The following is an 11,287-nucleotide window of genomic DNA, read 5'->3' on the forward strand; positions in this document are numbered from 1 at the left end:
ACCATCCACCCTAGAAATGATCGCCTTGTTCTAGTTATTCCTCCAGTGGCTGTAATGGAGGACATTGTGTTGAGATAATGGGTGTTGCACACATTGCATAATATTGTTATATTTTATTATTTTATTTTATTATGTAATGTTGTACCTAGATGGACGTGCAACATGTAAAGATTCCCATGGGATATACTTGATGAGTTGTATTGTAACATTGTGATAATATTTTATGTAATTATTTAATATTGGAAAAAGAATTAAATGCCCAATATTAAATATGGGGTCAGTGGGTTAGGTAGCACATGGTATTAGCACATGGTTTATGTAATACCACTTAGTGGTTTTGTGGGACTTGCTACTATATAAGCAGCCACAAGGGTAGTTGTTGTAGAGAGAGTAAGAGTGATAAAGGCAAGAGTCGAGCGGGACAAGGCTTAACAGGTTAGCCAAGGGAGCATTTGTGAAGGTTGAAAGCATGGCATGGGATGTGTGGATTCATGCTTGTTCACATAGTTTGCTCGGTTGTGGCTATGGCCATGAAGGCTTCCATGGTTGTATGGCAATGGTATTTTTGTTGAATAATACATGGTGATGGATGCTTTTGGAGGCTGGGTTTTTCCCTTAATGAGGGTTTCCCAAGGTATATCTTGTGTTAGATTTTGTGGGTATGTTGTCTATTCTCTTGCATGTAGATTTTAATTTCGTATTTATTTTAGAGCTATGGTTTTATTATTGTAACCCTAGATTGAATCCATGGGAATGCATGAGAGGATAAAAGAAAGGGCAAGATATATGAATGATTTATTACAGATCTAAGAGTTTTGGGTTTGCTGTTATGATGGGATGTTAAAAGATTTGGGCATGTGAAATTGTTAGAGAAAAAGAATTTTTTGGATGTTTCATTTAAATGAGAGTTTTGGGGGGTAGCTTGCAAAAATGACCTCCTGGGTAAAAACAGGCCTGACCATTGGATCCGGGTTGACATTTCTAAAAATTTTGATATATAATTCAGAGGAAATGAAAGAGTTTTTCAGTTTTAGCCCATGATGGTCGTCAAATTTAATTCCGTCGAAATTTTCGTCATTGAAAAAACAAAATTAAAAATGAAAAATCGTACTGAAAATGGTAAAAAGACTGTCTTAGTAAAACAACCATAACTTTCTCTCAAAATATCAGATTTCAGAGTTCTTACAGGTGTTGGAAAGCTAATTCAGAGCACTACAAGATGGTGTATGTTTGATTCTATGATTTTTAAATCTTGTCAGGTTTTAAGAACCCTAAAGTTAGATGTTGTTTATTTTGAGCACAGATTAGGGCATAACTTGGGCATACGGAGTCAGATTTTGGACTTCGAGTAGTCAACGGAAAGCTCTTGGACAACTCTACACATTGGTTCAAATTTGGTGCTGGTTTGGCATAATTTATTTATTGATATATTGATCTGAACAGTTTATAGGTATATTTTGACTATGGTAACATTATGAGTTTATGGCATTGGAGATTTAAGATTTGATGTCATTGTATACTCAGTTCATATTTCAGATTGGTCTCATGATGATATGGTTATCAGTGTTTGGTTTGGATATGCATGATGACTTGTTGGGTCTACAAGTTGTGCAGTGTTGTAAGCGATCTATACTTACAGGTTGCATTTATAGCTTGGTTATGGGTTGTCTTTGCCCATTGATCTTTCATTATTGATGCTTATTCAGATTGGTGGCTTGGATTTGGGTTGTCTATGCCCTAAGTCACATGATTTTATGATTTTATCTTCATGTAGAAGGGATGAGATGTTGTTACCAGGGACAGTCATGGTGGAGTATTTTGGTTGACTATTTTATGCTGACAGGTTGGACACTTTAAGCGACAAATGCTCAATTCATGGATGTGATCATGGTGTCATAGATTTTGGCATAACATGATTGGATATACAGGTACATCCTTGATGTTCATTAGCTTGGACTTTCTAATTTAGTTATGGTGGTATATCTTCTTGGTTAAGGATCATGGTTATTTGGTTTCTTTTGAGGAGCTCATGATGTGCACTTTGAGTTCTTTGATGGTTTGATGCCTTGGTTGATTCTCATGGTTAGAAGATGGATTTTTCATCATTATGTCATGGATAGCTTGGATACATGATTTAGTGGGAGCTTGTGATAGTGATGGGGTGACAGTGCAGGATTAATTCCTGGTTTGGTTTGGATCTTCAAGTAGGAGATGGATTTTATGATGTCATAGGTGACTTGGTACCACGGTTGAGTGGGAGTTTTTTTTGGCATTGATATATTTATTGAGTGTTTGCAGATGTTGGAGGTTTGTCTTAGATCCTGTTGCTACAGAAGCGTCTTTGACATTTGCATGGTGCACTTGTTATCTTCATAGTGTATGAAGACGGTTAGATTTTGAGGACTCATGGAGTTCTTGGTTATCTTCATGGTGTATTGAGATGGTTCTTCCTGGTATGTGGAGATGGTTTTCTTCATGGTGTGTGGAGATGGTTGCATCTTGAGGACTCACAGGGTTCTTGGCAAAGGTGTGGTTTATATTTTTTATTTGGCATGTTATCCTTGGTATGAGGATGGTTTCATTATTATGTCATGGTATACTCTTGATACGCGTTTAGAGTTGTAACAAGTTATGGTGTGTTCATATGGAGCATGTTATCTCTTTAGTTGAGATGGTAAGATCATGTTGTCATGTTTATGTTCCTGAGGCCATGGTTCGAACTTTGACATTGATCTTGGTTTAGTTTCTTGGTATTGAGTACACTGATCATAAGCTAGATACTTCATGATATTGCTATGTTGCATTTGGAGTTGGCATGGATTGATTGGTTAAAGGTGCTCATGGATACTTAGAGATGGTGGTGATGCTGATTTCTCTTGGATTAGAGAAGTATTTGTTGAGATGGTTGATGGTTTCAACAGGAAGTCTGAGGGGCAGTCACATGATATGAACTTGAGAGGAGATTGTTCTTAGATGAGTCTTGGTTGGAGACTTGGGTATCTTGATGAGCATTCTCATTCCCCACTCTTAGTCTACTCGGCAGTTTGCTACTTGAGAGGTATAGCCCATTGTTTCTCTCAGTTGCATTATATTTATGCTTTTCTTTCATGGATATGGATCTTGAGCTATGGTACATGAGTTAGTTCTGGAGGGTTCATTTGAGAGATAGTTTAGCATTGGTTATCTCCATGTGCATATGTTGTTATGCTAGTTTAGTTTGGGAGATGGTTTTACATTGGGCATTTTCCTTGGATTAGGAATGGTTATTCCTTGATTTAGGAATGATTTATGAGTTTGATCTTCTTGTGAGAGGCTTACATCCATGATGATTTATATGGTATGGTTTGGGTGTTGTTGAGGCTTCTTGTTGGGGTTTTATGGAGGAGATCATACTTGCACAATTTACATCTAGAGGTGTGTGTAGAAGGACATGATACAGGTTATGATTTGCATAGTTTCTCTGGTCTTGGTTATCTTCTTGGATGTTTAGTTTTTGCTTACATTGGATTTGAGATTGGTTGGAGATTGTGATCACTAGTTTGTGCTCATGTATGTCATGTGAGAGATGACATGGTTATTTCTTTATCTCTTTCCTTTGTTGGTTGTGGAGAATTTGGGAGACTATTGGAGACTTGTTATGAGAATTTTTTTTTCTTGCAGGATATTAGTTTATGTATTATGGATGTCCTTGATACTACATGGATTCACTTCTTTGAGATGTTGTTAGTGGATTGGTTATAGATTTGACATTATCTTTTGTAGTGGGAGCTTCTTGGTATATATGTGGCAGGTATTGCTCTTGAGGCTTGTGATTGCAGGTTATAGATTGGATATGTCGGTGATATGAGATTCACTTGTTATACCTTTTGGAGGTATGGATATTTGGATGGGTTTGGCACTTGCTGTGGGTGCTATTTTAGCTATGGATATTTTAACAACTACGGATACATGTGATTACCTTTGGATCAAGTTATTTGTGCTTGGAATTTCAGTTAGTATAGGATTTTATGATCTTCTAATACGACAAGTTGGGTGGCTTTCTCTTTGGATGGCTTCTATGTATGTCCAGTGGGAGTGGCATAATAGGAGGTGAGATCATTCATGTTCGAGATGCTGGATACTTTGATTTTGTTGCGGGTACCAGGATGGAGCACTTGGTGTATTTTGATCCATGATGGTGGATGTGCTGGGAGGGATTGTTCCCTTGTTCATTTATGTGGCTACGGATTGACCCTATGCAATGTATACAACAAGTGGGAGATTGTTGAGATAATGGGTGTTGCACACATTGCATAATATTGTTATATTTTATTATTTTATTTTATTATGTAATGTTGTACCTAGATGGACGTGCAACATGTAAATATTCCCATGAGATATACTTGATGAGTTGTATTGTAACATTGTGATAATATTCTATGTAATTATTTAATATTGGGGAAAAGAATTAAATGCCCAATATTAAATGTGGGGTCAGTGGGTTAGGTAGCACATGGTTTTAGCACATGGTTTATGTAATACCACTTAGTGGTTTTGTGGGACTTGCTACTATATAAGTAGCCACAAGGGTAGTTGTTGTAGAGAGAGTAAGAGTGATAAAGGCAAGAGTCGAGCGGGACAAGGCTTGACAGGTTAGCCAAGGGAGCATTTGTGAAGGTTGAAAGCATGGCATGAGATGTGTGGATTCATGCTTGTTCACATAGTTTGCTCGGTTGTGGCTATGGCCATGAAGGCTTCCATGGTTGTATGGCAATGGTATTTTTGCTGAATAATACATGGTGATGGATGCTTTTGGAGGCTGGGTTTTTCCCTCAATGAGGGTTTCCCAGGGTATATCTTGTGTCACATTTTGTGGGTATGTTGTCTATTCTCTTGCATGTGGATTTTAATTTAGTATTTATTTCAGATCTATTATGGGTCATGTGGAAACAGTTATATTCTTTGTTGCCAAGTTTTCTTACACATTGAATATTGGACCAAGCATGCTTTGATATGCAAATTTCTTGGAATTGAAATTTCCCTATCCACTTTTGAGGCATGGATTCGCCGCTCATGACAGGTGGAAGGCGATATGGAGATTATGTTGGCAGGAAATAGTTTTTTTTTGTTGTATTCTCATGCATGTCTGATCGTGATCGTGTTTTTGAAGGAGGCCCTTATTTCTAGAACCATGTGGGGTTATTTGTCAAACCCTAGCATTCAGGATTTAATTCTACTGAGGATCTCCCTTCATCAGTGCTAGTTTGGGTTCGCTTGCCTAGCCTTCCCTTGGAATTTTGGCATGAAGACATCCTCCGACAAATTTCTGCTTTGTTGGGGAAGCCAACTGCGATCGCACATCAATCCCTCGATAAAAAGGTTATTTCTTATGCTGGAATTTGTGTTGAAATTAATTTGAATATCCCATTACCAGATTCTTTGGAAATTTGTCTTGGGGCTTCTTCTTGGATGTAGCAGTTAGATTATGAATCCCTCCCTTTCCGCTGTAGGATTTGTCATGAGTATGGTCATTTAAAACGTCAGTGCCCTCGTAACTTGACTTCCAAAGGAGTGGATGGTTCTACAGCTGGCAATGTTGGTGGTTTGGCAAATACTACAGGGAAAGGACAATCTCAGATGGCTAATACTACCAATGGGATGAATCCGCAAGGTGCTACAGGTAAGGGTAATGCTCAAATGCAGGATAAGGATGGATTTACCCCTGCTCACCCACGAGGTAAGGGGCGTGGTCAGAAGAGGCCTTTGAAAGAAAGATTATCTAATTCAGATTTTAACCGCTTTGAGGTGCTGGATAGTATGGTTCTAGAGAAGGGTATTCCTCCTCCTATCTCTTCTAATCCAGTTTTCCCAGATGAGGGTTCTATTCCTAATGACGCTTGTGGGGCATCCCAAGTTATAGTATACCACAACTATGAGGTCCCTATAGCTCCTGTGACAGAGGCTCTCGTGACACCTGCGGTGTTGGAGGATAATGATGTTGTTCTGGCTAACTTGGTTAAGGATGTGCTATCATCAGGTAAGGGCAAGGGATCTCCTCTCCCCTTAGGGTTGATGCCTCGACCCTTTAAGTGGGTTTCTTTTACTCCCCCTTTAAGGAGTGGGCGCAAAATAGACCAAGAGAAGATTAAACTCATAGGAGATATATTCATTGAGTCTGGTTCAGTGAAACCTTTGGATTCTCATTTTCCCAATTCTACCCAATGATGATTATTCTCTCATGGAATGTTAGGGGGTTGAATAGAATCCCTAGACAAAAGGCTAATCATAACTTGGTTGTTGATCATAGTCCTGATGTTTTTTGTATCCAAGAGACTAAGCTCTCTGTGGAGTCTATGGTCCAACATGCCTCTAGTATTTGGTTTCGTGGCCAATGCCAGTGTGTTGGGGCAACAGGCAGTTCTGGTGGTTTAGCTATATTTTGGGATCCACAAAAAATTTCTCCCATTGGCTGGGTGTCTTCTCCTCAGCTCTCTCTATGGTAGCTTCTGCTCTAGACTCAGGAGAGGTAATCATGGTTACTAATGTGTATGCACTTGTTGATCTTGTGGGAAAGGAGGAACTTTGGGACCATATTCAATATGTTAAAAATTGTCACCCTTATCATCCTTGGGTGTTAGCAAGGGACTTCAATTCAGTTTTAAGTCTGGAGAAGAAGCAAGGTGGTTTGGCTAGACTGGGGCCTTCTTCTTCTCTTCTTTGGCAACACATATCTCTTATGCATCTCTCTGATGTTAAGCCTTCTACTGGTCTCTATACTTGGAATAATTGAAGGTCTGGTGTTGCTGCTATCTCAGAACGTCTGGATAGATTTCTTGTTTCTTGCTTTTGGGTTAGTGGCACCCTTACTATCTCTTCAAAAATCCTTGGTTGGAGGGATTCTGATCATTGGCCAATCAAATTTTTTGCTGTAGGGGCTTGTGTTCCGAAGCATCCTCCTTTTAAGTTCCAGTTGATGTGGCTTCATGACTCCTCTCTTCGTGATTTTGTTTTATGTTGGTGGAAAGATGGTGCTCCTACATATGGTACTGCAATGTTCTCATTTTCTAAAAGGCTTCAATATGTTAAAAGGCAGCTCAGGATATGGAATAGGCAATGCTTTGGAAACCTTCACTCTATGAAGAGGCTTGCTCAAGAAGATCTTGATGTCATCACAAGGGAGATTAGAGATCGAGGTTTCTCAGAGGATCTTGGCAAGGCTAAATCCCTTGCTTCTAGAGCTCTAGAAGAATGGGAACTTCGAGAGAAAATTTTTTGGAAGCAAAAGGCTAGAGTTTATTGGCTCCAGGCAGGTGATCGAAACATTGCCTTTTTCCATAAAACAGTGCATTCTCACAGGAATCAAAGCACTATCTCTTCTTTGGTTAATTCTTAAGGTATCCAATTGAATTCCTTGCTAGCTTTGTTCTAGGAGGCTACTTGGTACTTCTCTACCCTCTTCTCTGAGGACTCTCCTCCTACTGATAATGAAGAAAATATTATTTTGTCTTGTATTCCTTCCCTTATCACTTAGGAAATGAATGATTACCTCATGCATCCAATATCTTTGGAAGAGCTGGAGGAGGTGGTATTTGGCATGCCTAAGGGGAAGGCTCCTGGTCTTGATGGCTTTCCAGTTGAATTCTTTCAAGAATTTTGGGACATCATTAATCATGGTTTGTTGGAGGTGGTTAAGGAATCCTATTAAAGCAAGCAGATGCTTCGAGCTTTGAATTCTACATTCTTGACTCTTATTCCTAAGAGAGAGGGTGCTAATCAATTGGAGTTTTTTAGACCAATTTTCTTATGTAATGTGGTTTACAAAGTTATTACTAAGTTGATTGCTGAGAGAATGAAAAAATGGCTTCCCATTATTATCTCAGAAGAACAAGGTGGTTTTTTTACTAGCAAACAAATTTTGGATGGGGTGGTTATTGCTACTGAGGCTATTCACTCTATGGCTACTTCACGGGAGAGAGCAATGTTTGTTAAGCTGGATATGGCTAAGGCCTATGATAGAGTTAAATGGATTTTCCTAAGGAGTATTCTTCTTTCTTTTGGATTTAGCTCTAACTGGGTGAGTTGGACTATGAGTTGTGTTACTTTTGCCTCTTTTTCTGTTCTTATTAATGGTCAACCTTCTCAACTATTTGGTGCTTCTAGAGGCCTCCGCCAGGGTGACCCTCTCTCCCCATATCTATTCATCATCATGGCTGAAGGCTTGGGTAGATTCATTAAGTATCAAGTGTCCCAGAATTCTATTCAAGGGTGGCGGTGGGGTAATGGCTTACCTTCTCTTTCCCATCTTCAATTTGTTGATGATTTTGCTCTTGCGGGTCTTGCTAGGATCAAGGAAGTTGAAGCCTTTCGACATGCTTTGGATGTTTATTTGGTAGCTTCAGGCCAGAAAGTTAATGAGCACAAATCTCCCATTTACTTTTTTAACACTCCTGATTCTATTCAACACAGGATTGTTGGTATCCTACGGTTTCAGATTAGGTCTCTTCCTTTGACTTATCTTGGCATTCCTATTGCTGTTTCTAGGTAGCCACATCTCTTCTGGAAAAAAATGATTACCAAGCTTCAGGATAAGGTAAATCATTGGACTCATAAATGGCTTTCTACTGCTACCCGAGTTACTCTTCTTCAAGCTGTTATCCAAGCTCTTCCTACTTATAGAAGCATGGTTCAGGCTGCTCCTATTTACTTTCTCAAGGAGTTTGATGCTCTTTTTTGGCAATTCCTTTGGAGTGGTAATTTTCATAGTACTAAATGGAGCTTGGTTAGTTGGGCAACTATTTGTAGGCCTAAAAAGGAGGGTGGTCTTGGTCTTCGATCAACTCTCTTGAGTAGTCAAGCTTTGGCTGATAAACTTTATTGGCGATGGTGCTCTGGACAACATCAACTTTGGACTCGTATTATCACTCATAAATATTTTCATGGTGCTGATCCTTGCTCTATTTTTGCACTTCCTCTTGAAGGTCATGGCTCAATGGTTTGGCATACTTTGAAGACAGGTGCAGTGTTAGTGAAGAGGGGTCTATTTTGGATATGTAATGGAGATTCTCAGGCTTTGTTTTGGTCTAATGCTTGGGATGGATTCCCTTCCATTTTATCCATGTACCCTCATCTTCAGTCTCTTTGTGACTCTTTTCTTGCCGTTGGATGGGATAAAGTGGTTCATTACAAGACTCCTTATCAATTGGGACCTGGTGTTCGTTACAAATGGAAGCATTCTTCTAATTGGCCTCCTGGAGGTATAGACATGGATCGTCAGGAGCTTTCTCAAATTTTGGCCTCTTGATAGTGTTCCTCTTTGCTTGGTCCAGATGTTTTGGCTTGGGTCAGTACCTTTTCTGGTAAATATCATGTCTCTGCTAGGTATCAGGAGATAACTAGACAATTATTTGGGGATGCTAAGGTCCCTTGGTGGAAGCAAGTTTGGAATAAAGTTTCTTGGTTCAAGTGCAATTTTTTCATGTGGCTAGTGGTTCACAACCGCTGTCTTACCTGGGATAATCTTTGTAAATGTGGATTTCAGGGCCCCTCTTATTGTGTTTTGTGTAGTAATGGAGAGGAGTCTGTCTCCCATTTGTTCTTCCATTTCTCCTATTCTACTCAGCTATGGCACCTTTGGTGGAGCGCTTGGGGTTGCTCTTGTAGGCATTCCTCCTCTTTGCTTGAGTTTTGGGCCTACTTGGGCAGTGCTCCCTCCAAGTCTTCTTCTCTCCATGCTGCTTGGATTGCTATCCCATCATTCATGCTTTGGCATATTTGGTTGGAGAGGAATCATCGAATATTCCAAGATGTTCAGCTTGGTGTTTTGCATCTTTGGCGGAAGATATCACATTCTCTTCAGGAAACTATTCATGTGAAGTGTGAGCTAGATGGGGGTATGGATCTGGTTGATCTTGCTATCTGTAATCGCCTCAATTTTCATCTTCAGGATGGGGCTGCAACTCAAAGGTTTCCTTCTATGTCTAGGCAACTTCAACATCAGAGGAAGGTTTGGGTTAACCGAGATGGGCATTGGACTCCTCCTCCCTATGGAGTTTTGAAAATTAACATTGATGGTTCTTCCCGTGGGAATCCAGGCCCTGCTGGTATTGGGGGAGTGGCTCGTTGTAGTTCTGGTGATGTTAAATTCTTTTTCTCAGTTCATAAGGGTGATTACACTAACAATCTCATGGAAGCTCAGGCTATTTTATATGTTGTGGAACAGTGTTGCTTGCGGGGATGGAGTAAGATTATCTATGAGTCTGATTCACAAGTGGTGGTGAACTTGCTTTCTTCCCAGGAGCTTGAGGATGTTAGTTGGCAGCCGACCACTATTGTTAATCAGATTATTCTCTTCTCTACCTCTTTTCAGTTCATTAGGTTCACGTATATTCCTCGTGAATGGAACAGAGCTGCTAATTGTTTACCCAAATGGGCTTCTAGTCATGATTTGGGTTGGAATATTAGGGATAGGAGGCAACTTTCCTCTGAGATGGTGCAAGAATTTGATGATCTTGTTGCTCAGGATCGAGCTCCTTGTTGAGCTCTCCTGGTTGTATTCCTTTCTGTCTTAATAAATTTTTACCCCTCTTTTCTCATTTTGAAAATACAAAAAATTATCACTAATTTTTTTTTAAAAACCTTATATTATCCTCTAAAAAATTATCACTAAAATTTTAAAAAAACCTTATATTATCCTCTTTAAAATTAAATAGATCTTATTTATACAACACTAATCTATCTCTTTAGTTCCATATTTTTTAGAATGTAATTTGAAAAATTCACACCAAAACTTCCATAAAATTCACACAATCATTGATTTATGTATATTATTCTTTTCGCTTTATCCAATAAAAAAGGTTAATAGTAATAAACTTACACACAAGTGTGAATATAATTAACCATTAAAACTGTTACCCATGAAACAATTAAATACATATTCAGATCAAACTTACATGTAATTTAGTTCTCCGTAGATAATCAATGATTATTAACAGTGGTCTTGTTATTATTATTTAATGGCAACTGTGGTTGGCATATGACAGGTTGAGTTTTAGAAGGATTTTTCTTAGTAGAAAGTAGACAAAGATCTGGTGATATGATGAAAAAATTGAACTGTTTATATCCATGAATTGTATGGTTTAAAATAAATTTATCCACTGATGTGTGCACCTTTGGTTTATATTAAGGCATGCTCTTCAAAATTGGTATGGGTTTGTTTATAATTTCAGCAAAAAGAGAGAAAGTTAGGGGGGTCGAGAGTGGGGGTAGGGGGGATTTGGAGGTTTTTCGGCCGTTGCGATAAATAGTATTT

The sequence above is a fragment of the Cupressus sempervirens genome, chromosome 4 (assembly GCF_028749045.1).
Source record: "Cupressus sempervirens isolate cs-2001-9-10 chromosome 4, ASM2874904v1, whole genome shotgun sequence".
NCBI lineage: Eukaryota > Viridiplantae > Streptophyta > Pinopsida > Cupressales > Cupressaceae > Cupressus > Cupressus sempervirens.